Genomic DNA, 17,565 nt, shown 5'->3' with positions numbered 1-17,565 from the left:
TTATGAATTAATAATTTTAAAAAAATATGCTTGATTTAATGTGTGTAGGAATCGGCTTAATGGAATATGTGAATGTGCACAAGGTTATTATATGTGCAAGTGTGCACAAAGTTATTTCATGTGTAAAAGCCCATTAGCATTTATATTTGGGCAAAGGTTTTGATATTTATAAACCTTAGGAACTTTCATATGGTTAATAATATGTAAAGAAATATCCAAAAGTGGAGAAAGCAAGCCCAAATTGTACGCAAATCTATTATTAGCTCCTTGGGCTATTTTTTATGAATACAATTCTCTAAATACTCATGTTGTGGAAGTGGAGCTACACGGAATGGGGGTGGGGGGGAGATTGCACCCAATCTTGTCGATGGTGATGTTATTCTATTTCTCTTTCCTTATGTTATGCTATGTTATTTGATTTCAATTTAATTCAAGTTTTTGTTTTAATTTTTGATGTATTTGTGAGTTTTTAATTATTTCTTCAAGAAGAGCTTTGGATTAATTCAAGCTTCTTGAAGCCTGTCAAGACTTGTGGACAAAGAGGTGAAAGAGACAAAGGAACATGTGATTTTGGTAAATTTTCAATTTAATTTGAAGAAGAATACATTTATGTTTATGTATGGTTGAAAGAAGGCTTATTTTTAACCATTGGATAAGAATTTCCCATCAATCTTTTGCCCAAAGGGTAAAGCAAGGTGGAAAACCATTAGTGGGTTTGTGAAAACCACAAAACCACCTTTAATCTCACTAATTCTCTTCATAATCCGTCTGTACCAATCGAATCAACAAGGGAAGGAGCATAGAGAGCCATAGCAAGATTGCTAAGCCAATGGAAGTCTCTGATTTCTATAATGGACGGTGTGGAGGGCTTCTAGCTTTCAAATTTTCTCTTTTTCAATTACAAATCTCTAGAGTGCAGCATGGGGAAATTAAGGCCCAAATTCTATTTTATTTTTCTTTTTTTCTTCAAAAAAAAATCTCCTCTCCCTCCAATTTGGGGGTGCATGATGGCCTTAGGTGAATTTCTTCCTCCTTCCTTCTTCGCGTTGCGCAGAGTGTAGCATTATATGGTAGTGATGTGTGTGAACACACTTAGGACCTCTGGGGCACTTTTTCCCTCACTAGGAGGTTTTTTCTCCCATGCGTATGTACAGCCTCTTATCTACTCATTTTGGGGTGTGTACTTATCTCTTGTATCTGGCACACATTTGTTCATTCTAATCTAGTGAGTTTGTGTGCTCTCAAGCTTCTCTATCTTGTGTGTGTGCATTGTTGTAACCCTAACCCTAATTCCAACAATTGGTATCAGAGCTAGCTTCCTTGACACTTGATCTAGTAGTCTGTCTCTCTCCTTTCACAACCCTGTTTTTCTGTCTCCGATTGAGATACCCTCTTAGGAGAAGAAGGTTTATACTGTAGTGTGTTGTATATAAAGTATACAATATTTTTGGGGTCCGCAGTGCAATTCGGGCACTGTAAGGTTTTTTCAGATATTCTGGAGAGGCATCATTTTGGATTGGTTCTGCTCGATTTTGGGTGGTTGGACTGTATAGCGGCAAAGATTTGGTGTGCAACAGCATCTACAGTGTCTTCAAAACATCGACCATCATACTTTTTCCAATAACACTCTATTCTCTACTATGTGTTATTTTTCATACACTTTGTAGGTGATTCAGTCAGTTGGCAGTAGCCATCCAGGGTTGCATTCAGTGAATACTGAGTACTTGCAGTGTGTTGAAAGATTTTGCATTTGGTAAAAAGTCATGGCTGGCAGTAGTGACGTATTCAACATGTTATCTGCTGAGGACAAACTTGATAGGACTAACTACCCATTGTAGTCCTATATGATGAGGTATGTACTGGTTGCTAAAGGCCTTTGGAATGTGGTCAGTGGTAGTGAAACTCGCCCTATTTCACAACTACCAGTGCAACCAGGTGCTGCAAGTACATCTGAAGTAGAATCTGATACAGATGTGGCTCCTCCACATGCACCACTAGTACCTCCCACTGTTGCTCAAATGAGATGGGATGGAAGACACAAGCACATGCATTGATTGCACTTTCTGTGAAGCGAAGCATTATTCCGTATATTCGGTCATGTAAGACTTCAAAACATGCATGGGATGCACTTGCTGCATGATACCTGGTGCGCAATGAAGCACGTGTTGCATATCTGTGCAAACAGTTGGACACATGAATGAGGGAGACTCAATGGAAAGCTTCTTGACCAAGATCAAAGACTTTAAGGAGCAGCTTGCTAGTGTGGATGAGATATATCCTGATAGTACATTGGTGCCCACAGTTCTCAATGCATTGCCAGATTCTTATCAAAGTTTTGCCTCTACACTTAGACTCATGATGAAGGGAAATCCAAATGCCCTTACATTTGATGAGCTGGTTTCAGTACTCTTGCAAAAAGAAGAGCAGTCTAGGCAAAACAAATCTAATATGCAAGTTGGTGACCAAGCTTTTGTTGCCAATCAGAAAGGCAAAGGTAAAGCTTCTTCGCATGGTGGCTATAAGCCAAAATCAAAATCCTCAGGTAAGGATGCAGAGAAAGAAGGTGATAAGTCTAAAAAGAGGGAAAAGTGTCACTATTGTAGGAAACCAAGGCACTACATACATGAGTGTAAGAAAAGGCTAGAAAAGGAGAAAAAGAAAGAATCGGGCATGGCTATGGCTGATGCATATGCACCAAGTGCAGAGAAGAAGGAAACTGCAAGTTTTGCTCAAGATTATTGGGCATGGACTATACATTGCAGTTGTGACCCTTTTGTTCATGATGTATGCATATCAGTGGGGCAGAATTGGATGCTTGGTACTTTGACAATGGTGCTAGTAAGCACATTACGTCACAAAAAAAATTGTTCTCATCTATGGAATTTGTCCCAAGTGCAAGAACGGTCACGTGCAAATGGTTCCTCATATCCTGTCAAAGGAGTTGGTAGAGTTGTGCTCACTGCTACAAATGGGAGCACATTTACTCTTTCTAAAGTTTTATATGTGCCAGGCATTAAGAAGAACTTGCTGTCAGTTTCAGCCTTAGCCTTTGATGGTGATATTTATGGATGACAGATGTACAGTTCATGATAGAAATGATGGTTATTCTATCATTGCCTCAGGTACCGTAGAATTATGGCATGCACGATTTGGCCATCTGAATTATGGCACTTTGTTACGCCTTATATGGTGTCTGAGTTGCCAACTCTTGAGAACCCTACTAGACATGTAGTGAGGGGTGTATTCTTGGTAAAATGCATCAAGCTGGAACACATTTTTTCATTCTAATCTTGTGCGTTTGTGTGCTCTCAAGCTTCTGTATCTTGTGTGTGTGCATTGTTGAAACCCTAACCCTAATTCCAACACAGAGCAAACATACTCTATTAAGGGCGGGCTATTTCAAACACGCCTAGAGCCCCTAGTGAAGAAAGCTTTTACAAAGCTTTAAAATAAAGCTTTGTAAAGCTTTTACAAAGCTTTATAATAAAGCTTTTACAAAGCTTTACAATAAAGCTTTACAATAAAGCTTCACTTAAAGCTTTATATTTTATTAAAATAAAATAAAGTTTCTTCTTTTTTGTGCACCGCATGACCATGTGCACTTCACTTAATGTGGAGCATATATATATATATATATATATATATATATATATATATATATATATATATATATATATATATATATATATATATATATATATATATATATATATGAAGTCTTATACTCTCTCGGCAGCCAATAAAGAAACTTTATTTAAAAAAAAAGCTTAATGTAAAAGCTTTAAAAACTTATATATATATATATATATAAGGGCTCCATGTCCTTTATGCGCTAGCCACCTACAGCCTTTAATAGCTTTGCCTCAAAGATAAAATTAAAGCTTTTAAGAGCTTTAATTATCCTTTTAAAAAGGGGTTTTAAAAAAAATTGTTTGTTTATTTGAAAAAAAGTAAACTTTAAGCTTTAGATCTTTATTTTATCCAAAAAAGGCTTTTAAAAGCTTTCATCCTTTTTAAAACCTCTTATCCCATCTATAAGCTTTGAAATATGTAAGCTCTAAAAGCTTACAAGCTTAAGTACTCTTTACTCTATACAATTTTTTTTAAAAAAGAAGAAGAAGAAGAAAAGAAAAGGAGAGCTTTGTAATATAAAGCCTTAATTCAAAGCTTATATTATTAAGCTTATGAAACAAACTTCTTACATCATATATATTTAAATTTCAGTTTAAAAAGCCCAAAAATATTATTAATAGTAAACCTCATAAGCTTTGCAATGTAATTTAAACATAAGGAAAAAAAACATCAGACGGCTTTCGGACAATTGGGAAAATTCTCAAGGATTCTTCTTCTTCGACATTGAAAGTTTTTAAGCTCTACAGACTAGGAGTTCAACTCGATACTTTACAAGCTAAGTATCAAACTTGCAAATTATTGTATGGATATTTTGTGCCTTATATAACCATTTATTTTATAGCTCAAGTCAACAAGCTTCACATAAGATAAGTATTGCAAATATCTATATATATGATTTTGATTATAATGCATATTTTTGCAGTTCAAGCTAAGTAATAATTACACTTTTAAATTTTATAAATTAACAATTGAAGTGTCTAATGATTTACTAGTTAACTATTCTCTTTATACAATTTGATTATTTGCATAAAATAAAAATTGTTATTTGTCGATTCGTTTTCTTCTAACTGATATTTTGCAGTCTAACCCAAGTAAGTTTCTCCAATTTCCATAATTTTAATCATTGACAAATTAAAACATCACATATGCTTTTGATATTTGTGTCCTTTTAATGATGTATTTTGTAGCAAAGCTATTCGACTCTTGCAAGTAAGTTGCTATTCTCCATAACTTAGTAAATAATTATACTAATATTTCTATGTATGCTTTATCTTTCAGATAATGATTAAACACTTTCCAAGGAAGCCTCTCACTTCTATCCTTACAAAAGTGATCATGCTTAAATATCTATGTATGCTTTATCTTTCAGATAATGATTAAACACTTTCCAAGGAAGCCTCTCACTTCTATCCTTACAAAAGTGATCATGCTTAAATATTTATGCATAGAATTTCAAACCATATTACTATAAGTTTTATTTCTTATAAGGTCATAACTTAATATAAGTGGTAGGATTCTTGTCAAATGTGTTAAGTAGGACCTGTTCCTGCATGCTTCTTCCCATGTGTTTTTTAATGCTTTTATGTATATTTCAGTGCTCTTATGAAGCATATATACATGAAGTACAACCATTGAGTCACATAGACTCTTATTAAGCTGCTGCTTTTTGTTGAAGTAGCCACTCATTGGCAAAGCTTGAAAGAATTACGTTGACTTGTTGCAAGGCTAATATAGTTATCTTCCACGAAGGATTAGATATCATTGTGATGTGAAGACTTTATCTTTGTTTGGAGAGGTTTGCAATTTAAGGGAAGTTCCAAGTGATGGGTTGTACCATTGGCTAGCAGGCTTCGCCCCACCATGGTTCCCCCATCCAGAGATGTACCTGGAAAGTTGTTGATGGTGAGGCTTTGGTGCAAATGTCCTCCAATGCATAGTTATGAAAATGTACTCATGGAGTAGCTGCTACATTAACATAGCCAAAAGAATAGTAAGCTATAGCTTAAAAAATGTAATGGCTATTGAAGATCGTTGGGAGTTTCTTGTGATATTCTACCATTTTCAGGTAGACCATATTTGTGACTTCCTTGTGTTTGTATGTTTTTTTTTAAATGTTACCACCTTGTGAGTAACAGGTTCTTGTGGCTACTCTCCTTTTTGAGAGAATAGGTTCTTATGTCTGCCATGTAGCTTCTGCACTTATGCTTCACATCTAGAGGGTGAAATGAGCATTGTGAGTTTGTCTTTGATGCTTTCATAAGTCTCGTTGTAGATGTGGGAATTGAATCTTGAATTTGTTGGTTGCCATTAGGTTTGAATGAGCACGCAAGAGTGATTGGCTTGGTGTTGTTTGGGTTTCCGTTGTTTTCGAACTTTAGGTGAAGATGTTGGGGTTGAAGTTGGTGGTGAGGCTTTCTTCACTTTGTTCGATTTTGGCAACCATATGATGGGATTATCATCATAGTATCCTTGTTGTTGAAGTACATTCACAAGCTCCCATATTTGATGAATATTATAATTTGGTGGTTGATGCTTTTGGTGCTGAGGTTTCTTTCTTTGTGTAAGCTTAGGTGACTTTTTGATGTGCTTGGGAATCCAAGCTTTGGTATTACTTTGGTAGTACCCTTGTGCTTGCAATAATTTTTTTGGTACAAAACACTTGTTGAGATGTTGGGGTTCGTTGAGGAACTCGCATAGGCTTTAGTGGACGGTGTTGTGGAGTACCTTTGTTTTTCCTTGGCCTCTGAATGCTGCATTGAGGAAGAGGCTTTGATTGTCGAGGCTCCCAAATTTGATTGCCACCTTTGTAGTAGCCTGGAGCTATAAGTAACTGCTTCTCCACCTACATTTTGTTACCATTAAGATATCTTGATCTTGGTTGTCTTGGTGGAGTTTTCTTTGTGATGCAAGTGGAAGGTTGTAGGCCCTCCTTGACATTGGTTGGCATTGAGGTCTGTTTTGTGACTCATGGGCGCTGTTGATGAGGATGCGGCTAGAGTCTCTTGTGGAGTGGTTGTCGATGTTGAGGCTTTTGAGAGCATGTGGCCGTTTCCTTTGGTGAGGTTTGTCGATGATGGAGAGGCGTTGGCTCCGAGGCTTTTCCTTTGAGGTCCTTTTTAGAGATAGATGTTTGCACTTGGGGAACTTTTTAAGGAATAACTATTGATTGCAAGGTTTTGGCATCGAACTTCGTTGGTGAGGATGGAGTTGAAGGAGTAGATGCTTTATCGGAGTCCGGTCATTGATGTAAATGGTAGGTCATTGTGTAGAGGAGCTTATGTGGAAGAGGCTTGTAACTTTTTGCGTTCAGCAACATAGAAATCCATTCAGGTTAGATCCTCTTCCTTGCAGTATGGTATTCTCAACTTTGTGTCGTTGAACATGGTGATGACCCTATTGCTAGTAGCAAATCACAGTGATGCTTGGACAACAATAGTCCATTTATGCCCCAAGATCAAATCTGCTTCTCAACCACAAAAAACTTGCACGTAAGGGGCTTAGTTTCAATATACATTGTATGTTCAAAGTACCCTAGACATGGCATGCTTAAATCTTGTGTAAATGGAATTCTTTTAGGATAATCCATGAGTGGTGGTTGAACTAACAAATCCCATAACTCAAGGGTCATGAGATTCTACTCTCGTGTGTTGGATAAAGCTATGCTTGGATGGTGGTGATTTTATTGGAAAGTTCCAATCCAACCATAATTCTAGGGATCTTTTTAGTAAGATATGTTGGAAGTTCCAGCTCCTCCTAGGTCTCTTCCTCCTGTGATAGCAATGGCACAATGCGTGCAGGAGTGTTCAAGGTGACTATTTGCATGGATTCATCAATTGAATACAACGAGTCACGTATCCAAGTTTCACCAAAAGGACAAGATCATACTCAAGTGGATCTAGGGTAACATAGAATCTAAATTCCACATTCCCATCAATTGTTTGAGTAGCATAGCCAAAGTAACTTGGAACTTCAATGTTTTGTTCATTGGCATCTCTCGCAGGACCATTGTCTTTAGGGGTGATTTTAGGTTGTCCCAATGACACCCAAGTGTCTATTGTCAAGATGTTATGACTAGCTTGAGGACTAATCAATGAGCGTTTGCACTTTACATCATTTCCTATAGGGAAATCTAGCCATATTATGATAGAATCTTCAAGAGGAACCATGGATGTTTTAGTTTTAGTTTTTGCTTCAGATCTCGTTTCTGTTTCATATTCCTTTCATCCTCTTTTTAGCTCTCAGCTTTTTCAAGAGTGCCTAATGCATACAATGGCACACTTGGTCCTTCGAGAATTCTAATTGAAGTCTAATTGGAGACTTTTGCGAATCCTCACAGTCCTGTGCTATGTAGCTCTTTCTATCTTGGTATAACTCATGTTGAGCCTTTAAAAGATGTAAGTGTTGATGCTATGCTGGCTTCACCACCATGAGAGAAGAGCACTCCTCCAAATGAGGATTTAAGGGATTGCTTTAATTTCATAAGGGATTCATCGAATTCCTCACGTGCTTTTTCCAACAACATAATTCATGCAATCTACCTCTAATGACTCTTTTATAGAGAGTACGTCTTCCTCTTGAAAGGGGAAGCGATACTCCTCTGGTTCTTGTATTCTGGTTGCTCTTTTGGGATTGGCATTATGAGGTTCAATCATAATCGGTGATCCTATATGACACTCAACAATGCTAAGCATGCTCTCTTGAGCTTGCTTTTTGCATTCAATTTGGGCTGGTTAGGTGGGTTCTAGTTTTTGGATTGGTCTGGGAAGTGCTCTAAGTGAATAATCATAACTTGTTTCATCCTCACTAAGCGATGTACTAGAACTTGTTTCATTTTCTAACTTTCTTGGAATCGCCAGGTTTTCATTATGTTTGCCAATGCGACGAGAACAAATTTTCTTTTGGGCTTTTGTGTTCTATGTTGCACATGTGGGTGTTGTTGTTTGTGTGGTAGCCTTTGAGGTGGATGCCTTTGCATTATGTATAGCTTTTTTCTCTTTTGAATTTATGCCCTCCACAGGCTCCTTTTCCTGTCTTCTCTTTCAACCTTGGTGTTGATAGTTTGTTGCCCCTTGTTTTTCTTGGGTTTAGAAGGTTTTTCTTTCTCTTTTGATTTTTGCGTAAAAGCATGTTCTTCTACCCATTTTGAAGTGTTTTCTTTTGCATTATTCTTTACTCTTTCTCGTGCCTTGGCTTGTAAGCGTGTAAGCACATTCAAGGGTACCATGGATAATTACCCGTTTTGTACACTTCAGATGTTGAGAGTTGTATTTTGCGAGACAAGTTGCAGTGAAGCAACTCGCCTTGGGCAATCTTGGAATAGGTGATCTATGCCACATCGTTCACATATTGGTTGCAAAGTGTCAGTGACCGTGGGTATGGAAGTATTTCAAATTATGCAGTCTGCCACCTTGTGCGGTCCACGACAATAGAAACACTGAAGTGTTTGCTTAACTGCTTCTTGAGAAGTTTCTACCCTTTGGATTGTTTCTGTTTCTGTTTGGTGCATGGGAGATGGAGGTTTTGAGTCAATTGTTGATGAATTGGGACATTGGGTAGTGTTATGACCAAAGGTTTCGCAACATATGCAGTACAAAAAAATAGGTACCTTGTATGCACAATAGGGATTGGGATGGTCGTACTGATTCAATTGAACACAAGGCATTTTGCTCATCACTTGGAGAGGCATTAAGGATGGTTGGTTTTGAAGGATCTCATCCTCTCTAGAGATGTTAGTTGTAAGCTTTTAAGCAAGGTTTCATAAAATTTAGGGAGGAATGACAATTCTGAGATCAATTTTTCTTTAACCATTGCTTCACTTTGTTTAGATGAGCAACATCTCGTATCATGGTCATCTTCCATCATGTTGTCAACTAAACGTATTGCTTCTTTACAACATTGATCAAATGTTTTCAGATTGGTTACAATGACCAAGTTGTAAGGTGTTATTCTTTAAGCCCATCATGAAACATCTCTTCAATTGAGAATCGTTTAATTTTTTCCATAATTTCCTCATATCGTGAGTCCAAGAGTTTTATCCGAAGGATAAAGTCTCTAATGGTTTTGTTTGGTTTACGCTCAATTGAATAGAGTTCTGCCATTGCACTCCACCGATCACCTTGTCTTGAAAAGCCGTAGATAAAGACTGTTTGCAAAGTCTTGAAGTTTGTCTTGATCGTCGCAAGCATCAATGTGGCTATTCTCTTGAGGTGATTTCTGTGCAGGAGAGAGAGAGAGAGAGAGAGAGAGAGAGAGAGAGAGAGAGAGAGAGAGAGAGAGAGAGAGAGAGAGAGAGAGAGAGAGAGAGTCGGGTCGGCCATCCTTAGATAGGGAATGCCGGACAGACAACAAGATTTATGCCCTCTGGGAGGAGCTATGTGGTAGAACCCGGAGAGGATGAGATTCAAAAAGAGGCATACCCGGGATATAGCATGGAGGTTGGGTGGACGGGCATCGGAGAAAAGCCCTAGATCAGCTAGATATATATATATATTTTTGTTGGTGATTCTCTCTCTAATGTTGAGTATTTTTATTAGGCGATTATTATGTGATTCTGGATTTGTCAGACTTAGAAAAAGATAAACGATAATGGTTTATTGAAAATATCTTCTTTCTCTAAAGTGTGATATGATTTTTCTGTAAAATTTGAGAAAATGTTATGCATATATAATGGAACAGAATATGGGTACGTCTAATCCACACTTGATTTGCAGATGTTGCAGGTTTTGGATGACTAATATTATTTTATTTTTTGTGACACAACTAGGAGTTTCTTTTTCTTGAGATTTTTTTTACAATTTTGTTGTTCAGTCACAAGATGGCTGCACATCAAACAAATTTAGTAGTCAGCCTAGGGTAAGAAGAGAAGCTTTTACAAGGACTATAGCGTGTGGGTGTAACTACAGAGGAAGTTATCAGACTTATTGACAAGAATCAATAATTGGAGGAAAGAATGAGATCCATGCGCGCTTGAGCTTCCATGGATTTGAATGAAGAAGACAGGGGTGACTGAGAAGATGGAGAGATGCAAGATCGTCTAAATTTTGATGATAGATAAGGTCAACGAGAAGGGAAAGGAGTAAGAAATTCTGACGACCAGCAAGAACTTGGTGAAGTTCCTATAAGCCCACAACCAAGAGTTAATGCTGCATAGGTTGGGTTCGATCTTTCAGTACATTGAGCTATTAAAGGAGTTGCAAGATACAATGCATGCCCTGCGGGCACATGACTTAAATTAGGACATGTAGATGATTTTTCCCTTAATCAAGTTACAAAAGCAAAGGTCATTACCAACCTTTAATGGGAAGGGGAAGAGGAGTGAAGAAGTAGAAGCATGGAGTGAGCTTGAAGATTATTTTCAAACGTGTAACTTGAGTGGTGAAGCTAAGGCAAAGAGGTTCTGCGAAATTATGGTGGAAGTCTATTATATGTAGCAAGGACTTGTGGAATGAGGATATCACATGGCCTCTAATAAAAAGGCATATGATTCAACATTACTGTCCTCCAGAATATCACATGGAGAAAATGAATGAATTTTTAAACTTGGAACAGAGAGCACTTATTGTTATAGAATATCATGATAAATTTTGAGACTTGCAAAAATATTCACCCTCTTTAACAGAGAAGGAAAGAGCTTCTCGATTTGTGAATGGCTTAAAGAGACAAATCAAATTTCTGGTTAAGGGTAACAAGCTAACTATAGTCCAAGATGCTATGCTGCGTGCCATGACATATGAATAGATGTAAAAAAATGAAGAAAGCTTTGGAAATAAAAGAAAGAGGTCAAATCAATTTTATGATGAGAAGGGAAATTTTATGTAGAATAAGAGAATGTAGAATAAGAGAATTTTATGTAGAATAAGAGAATGTAGAATGGCGAGAAGAAGAATGGTAACCAGCCTTTCACATATTTGTCCCCAGAAAAGGCGCGGCGTGAAGGCCTATGTTTTTGTTGTTTACAAAAGGGTCATAGAACTTATGAGTGCAAAAACAAACCAGCATCACGTGAGGGATTAACTACAAGAGATCAAAAAAACAAGGCAAAATGTGCAAAAGAATGCACGTGGATTTTCAAGTAACGACAACGCTTGTGGAGCAAGAGGAAAAGCTGCTATACCTGTGGCCGAGAAGATTGAAGAATATGCACATGTCAATGCTGCTGTTTATGTAGGTAAGGCCGAAAACCGAGCTTCAATTATAAAAATTCATATTAAGATTGCTAATAGTGTATTTCAAGTGTTGATTGACTCGGGAAGCACCCATAGTTTTGAAGCCTCCCACGTAGTAAAATAGTTAGGAATAATTGAATTTTATCAGAAGAAGCTTTTGGTAGAGCTTGCCTTGGGAATGCAACAGACATGTAAGGAGTATGTCAAGAGTATGCCTTTTGTCATAGGTAACCTCAAGTCAAAAGCGGATTTCCATGTGTTGCCTTTGGGAAGGTATGATTCCATTTTAGGGATGGATTGGTCAGTGCTTAGAAAGGCTAGAATATTGTGTCATGAGGAGGAGGTTTTCATGATTGGAGATGATGGTAAAGATTATTACTTACAGGGTCAAAGATGTGATGTATAATTTAGAATGATGTCTGCTATGCAACTTGTTAAAGTAGCAAGAAAAGGTTGTCATGTATATGCCGTAATTGATGATAGAAAGTTTTAAAGAACAAAAAAAGGGTGATGATCATCCTTTGCTTCAAGAATTTCAAAATTTGTTTCTTGATGATTTAACTAAATTACTTCCGCATAGATTTATAGATCACAAAATAGAACTCATACCTGGTGCAGAACCTATATGTAGAGCTCCTTATCATTTATTTGTGGAGGAAAGTGTAGAGTTGAAAATGCAATCATAGAAATTGCTTGAGTAGGGATTTACTAGGCCTAGTGTGTCACCATGGGGTGCTCATGTTGTCTTTGTAAAGAAGAAGGGTGGGACTATGTGGCTGTGTGTTGATTACAGGGGGATCAATAAGTTAACAATCAAGAATAAGTACCCATTGCCAAGAATGTGGGAGCTTTTTGATCGGCTTGTAGGGAGTTGCGTATTTTCTAAAATTGATCTACGATTTGGTTATCATCATATTCACATCAAAGATAGTGATATAGCAAAGACTACGTTTAGAACGCGTTTTGGGCATTATGAATTTGTTGTGATGCCATTTGGATTAACAAATGTGCATGCTACTTTTCAGTGTGTGATGAATCACATTTTTCAAGAGAACTTGGATGACTTTGTGCTGATGTTTTTGGATGACATATTAGTGTTTTCCAAAAGTAAAGAAGAGCATCAAGAACACTTGCGGCGATGGCGGAAAGTGTTTCACATACTGTTAGAGCATAAGTTGTATGCAAAGAGGTCCAAATGTGAATTCTTTAAAGACATAGTGGAGTACTTGGGACACATTATATAAAAAAAGAAGGTATTTCTATGGATCCCAAGAAGATTGCAACCATTGTAGAATGGGCAACTCCCATTTTTGTTAGAGAAGTTTGTGGATTTCTGGGACTTGCAGGCTTTTACTGAATCTTCATTTTTGAGTTTTCTCACAAAGAAAGTCCTATGATGTACCCTTTTGAGGAAGGGTAGAATATTCATATGGATTGTACAATGTGAGCAGAGTTTTCAAATTTTAAAGCATGCATTGACTGCAACCCTTGTGCTTAAATTGCTTGATCTTGGAAAAACCTTCTTGGTTGTAATGGATGCTAGTATTATAGTGCTTGGTGAGATTTTGATGAAAGATGGACATCCGGTTGCATTCGAGTCATGTAAGCTAAAACCTCATGAGAGGAATTATTCAGCATATAATTTGGAATTATTGACTATTGTGAATGCATTGCATGTATGGAGGCATTATCTCCTTGGAGTTAAGTTTCAATTACAAACTGATTAATATGCTTTGAGGCATTTGTTTAGCCAAGCGGAATCGAATGCAAAGAAAAGAAGGTGGATATAATTTTTGCCGGAATATGACTTTGAAATCACTTAAAGACCAGGAAGAGAAAACAAAGTGGTCGATGCATTGAGTAGAAAACCAAAAGTTGCTCTAGTGAGCGCAATCATTGTCATACATAATAGTTTGGGAGAACATGTAAAGAGTGAAATCCAAGAGATTCTTTCTTCAAAATAGCTTTTGAGAGTTTGACAAAGAAATATAGGTCACAAGAGGAAGTAGATGCATTCGCAAAGTATGAAGTAATTGATGGAATATTATATTATGAGAAAGGTTATGCATACTTGATGTTATGGAGATCACGAGCAAGTTAATGCATGACCTTCATGATATTGCAATAGTAGGACATCCAAGATTTTAGAAGACATATACTAAGGCTAGAAAGAGTTTCTTTTGGCTAGGAATGAAAACTTATGTAAGGGATTATGTGGCAAAATGTCTAAAGTGTCAATAGGTGAAAGTTGAGCATAAAAAGAAACCAGGCTCGATGTTACCATTAGATGTGCCAGAGATGAAGTGGCAATGTATATCAATGGACTTTACTACTCGGCTACTAAGGACTAGAGGAGGTTATGATAGCATTTATGTGGTGGTAGATAGGCTTACAAAATCCACTCATTTCTTGCCTAGTATCAAGACTACATATACTGCTATGGATGTGGCAAATGTGTTTGTGAAGAATTATATCTTCCAGTTACATGGTATGCCTAAAAGTATAGTATCAGATCGAGATACTTGATTCACTTCAAATTTTTGGAAGGCATTGTTTAAAGTTGTTAGGACATCACTTGATATGAGTACAACATATCATCCTCAAAGTGATGGGCAAACAGAAAGAGTGAATCAAATCTTGGAGGGCATCTTAAGAATGTATTGCATGGATAAACCTAAAAAGTGGGATGAATACTTGCATTTGGTGGAATATGAATACAATAGTAGTCCACAATATACTATTGGAATGTCTCCATTCAAAGCATTATATGGGCAAGATTGCATGTCACCTGTATTATGGTATGATCCTGTTGTGGGAAGGTTGAGATAAGTAAACAGATGCTAGATGAAATGGAGATGCAGACAAGAGATTTAAGGAAATGCATAAGAGTTGCTCAAAGTTGTTAAAAGAGTTATGCAGACAATAAAACAAAGCCAAGAGAACTCAATGAGGGTGAAATGGTATCCTTAAAGGTGAAACCAAAGAAGAGTTCTTTAAGACTTGGAAAGTTTAAGAAATTGGCACCTAGATATGCAAGATCTTTCAAGATACTTAAGAAGATTGGAACACAAGTTTACAGCTTCCAAAAGGAGTCAAAGCACATAATGTATTTCACATTAGCTTACTGAAGAAGTACGTGGCTGATCCAAATCACATACTTGGTGTGACAGTACAAGAGTAGAGGAAGTGGGAAATTTTGAGATAGAACCAAAGATAATTTTGGATTGCAGGGTTAGGAAGCTTAGACATTGGGACATATTTAACCTTCTAATCAAATGGAAAACTTATTAGGCTGAAGATGCCACCTGGTTGTCCGAGGATCATGTGAGGAGTGACTACCCTCAGTTCATGTGAGGAGTGACTACCCTCAGTTCATGCACAGAGAACGGTGCTCTTTTTTTAACTTGGAAAGAATGTAACGTACTCATGTGTACGTATTTCCTTTGGGCCTATTTGACTTGGTGATTTTTAGCATCTACATTCAATGTTGAAAAGTGAAAAATACTTGGACATAAAAGATTGATTTTGGTCACAAATTGAGTAATTTTAGAGATGTCGGGGCTTTTATGTTTGTTTTGTGTTGTCAGTTGTAAGTGATTTCTATTCTATACTTAACCATGTTAGATAATGTATAAGAGGTTTATAGTGAGTAGTTTAGACTAAAGGAAACTTATATGGGAGTTTATGTAGTAAATATAGCTGCAATGGGCGCTCGAAACTGGGTTCACATGAGGGGGTAGATAACTTTATTTGTCAGAGAGAAGTATTAAAGAAAGTTAAATATTACAAGAGAAACAAAGCCTGTGTTTGGACCATTTGGAGTTTCCGCATAGTTTGGTTAGTAATGGATGAGTCCATGGCTCTTTTTATGGATCTGTTGGTTGATCTTGCTGATCTTCAACGAGAGTCCATCTTGATTTTTATAAGTGATTATATTGCCGAGTATTATGGGCTAGGAACTATTGAAAAGGCCCCTGAGTGGACAGGTAGTTGCCAATGATGCCATAGATACTCTGATGAAGGAATGATGGGAAATTAAGAATCAACCAGATAATTTGGAAGATTGTGATCAGTGGTACTATGGTTTCATTAAAGGATTGTTTTAAAGTTAGCTGATGCTAAGAAAAAGGCAATTTCATATTGGGTGTGTAAGTGGTGTGGCTAGTTTTATGTTTGCATGAACTTCCGGCTAGGGGGCCTTGCAACTCTTTTCCTTGGTACTCGGGACAAAACCTAACCAAATGCCAAATTGGATCCCATCACTACAGTGGTTGGGCGGTTGGCTAACCCATGGGATCGGATGGGGTTAGGCTAGACTGATGGATCCATAAACCGAGACTCAATTTCTGTTACTACGATAGATAAAGTAAATCCCGGATAGTAATTGTTCTATGGATAGGAATCAACGGCTGTGCCTCTTGGTGGGGAAAAAGCATTGATCCCAATGATCCAAGTGCAAGTTTCTTCCTTGATCTGACCAAGTATCTTTATAGATGCAGTCGGATCAGCTTGATCGGAAATGGTCTTGACTACGTTAGAGTAAAAGTTATCCTGGAGGAATCGCCCGTGCTTTTCGAGTAAAGGAAGTTTTTTCGGGTTCGGTTTTGGATAAATCGACGGATTAGTCTCTTGTCCGGATATCCGTGGTGGGCGAGGCCCTGAGTGTGGGACCCTGTCCTCGCAAAATATGCTACTTCCGCTGCCAGCATCCGAACCCGTTGCGCGGTGGGAACAGGGATCTCACAGATGTACATGGCTACACAGACGCAGATTGGGCAGGTAGCCCGTATGACAGGAGGTCTACTAGTGGTTATGCCTTTACATTTGGAAGTGCAGTGGTGAGTTGGAGCAGCAAGAAGCAACCAACTGTTGCTTTATCTAGTACAGAGGCTGAATCTCTGTCACATCAATCCCTCTGGGATTTGTTCCCTTGCCTAGCACTACTGTGACACAAAGTTGGGGTTTTGACTTCGGTCACTTCTTAGAATCAAAACACATTTGTATGAAACCTCACAGCCTCCTCACCTCTCCCTTTCTCTCCCTAGGTTAAGATAAAGATATACACATCAAAGGTGAGATCATAATTCATGGAAGGAAAGATGAAAGGCTCTGGAGAAGCAAGAATTTCTTCCAGTCTGCAGCTCCAAACAAAACGGCAATTCCTTGTTGGAAGAAAATCTTCTGACTTAGGATTATGTGAACAAAAACATACGGGGAATGTTGGTAAGGTTCATCCGTTCGAATTGGGCGATTTGGACAGAACATACTAAAGTAAAAGAATATAGCAATCACTTACAAGAGGATAAGACACATGGGATTTGCCTTTTGATAAGATTAGGAGGAATTAATCATTATTAAGAAGAAATAATGGCCAAAAGTCTATAAAAATAGAGATACACAGAGAATTGCAGTTTTAAATCCATATAGACTGTGCAAAAGAGGATTACATAGGTGTGTAGAGCTTGAAGAGAGCTTCGTGTCTATATAAAAACTTTCAAAAACGGGTAACTGAGCGAAAAGTTATGAGCATTTTACTACAAGACTATAAAACTGCCAAAATTTGCCTAAAAGTTAGCAACTTTGGGAGAAATTTTGATCATCAATGAAGTAAAGGATTAAGAAATTAGTTATATGAGTGGAAAGAGAATATAAAGAGCTTCCTAGACATATGATCAATTTTAGAAACCAATACTCGAGTGATGAGTAATTACCGATTGAAATTTGGGTATTGGACCACAAAAACTGCACTTCCCTCTCTTTGCATGAA

This window comes from Cibotium barometz, chromosome 23 (genome assembly GCF_041138505.1).
Source record: "Cibotium barometz isolate CiBa-2024 chromosome 23, ASM4113850v1, whole genome shotgun sequence".
Lineage (NCBI taxonomy): Eukaryota > Viridiplantae > Streptophyta > Polypodiopsida > Cyatheales > Cibotiaceae > Cibotium > Cibotium barometz.
This window is presented reverse-complemented; position numbering follows the sequence as displayed.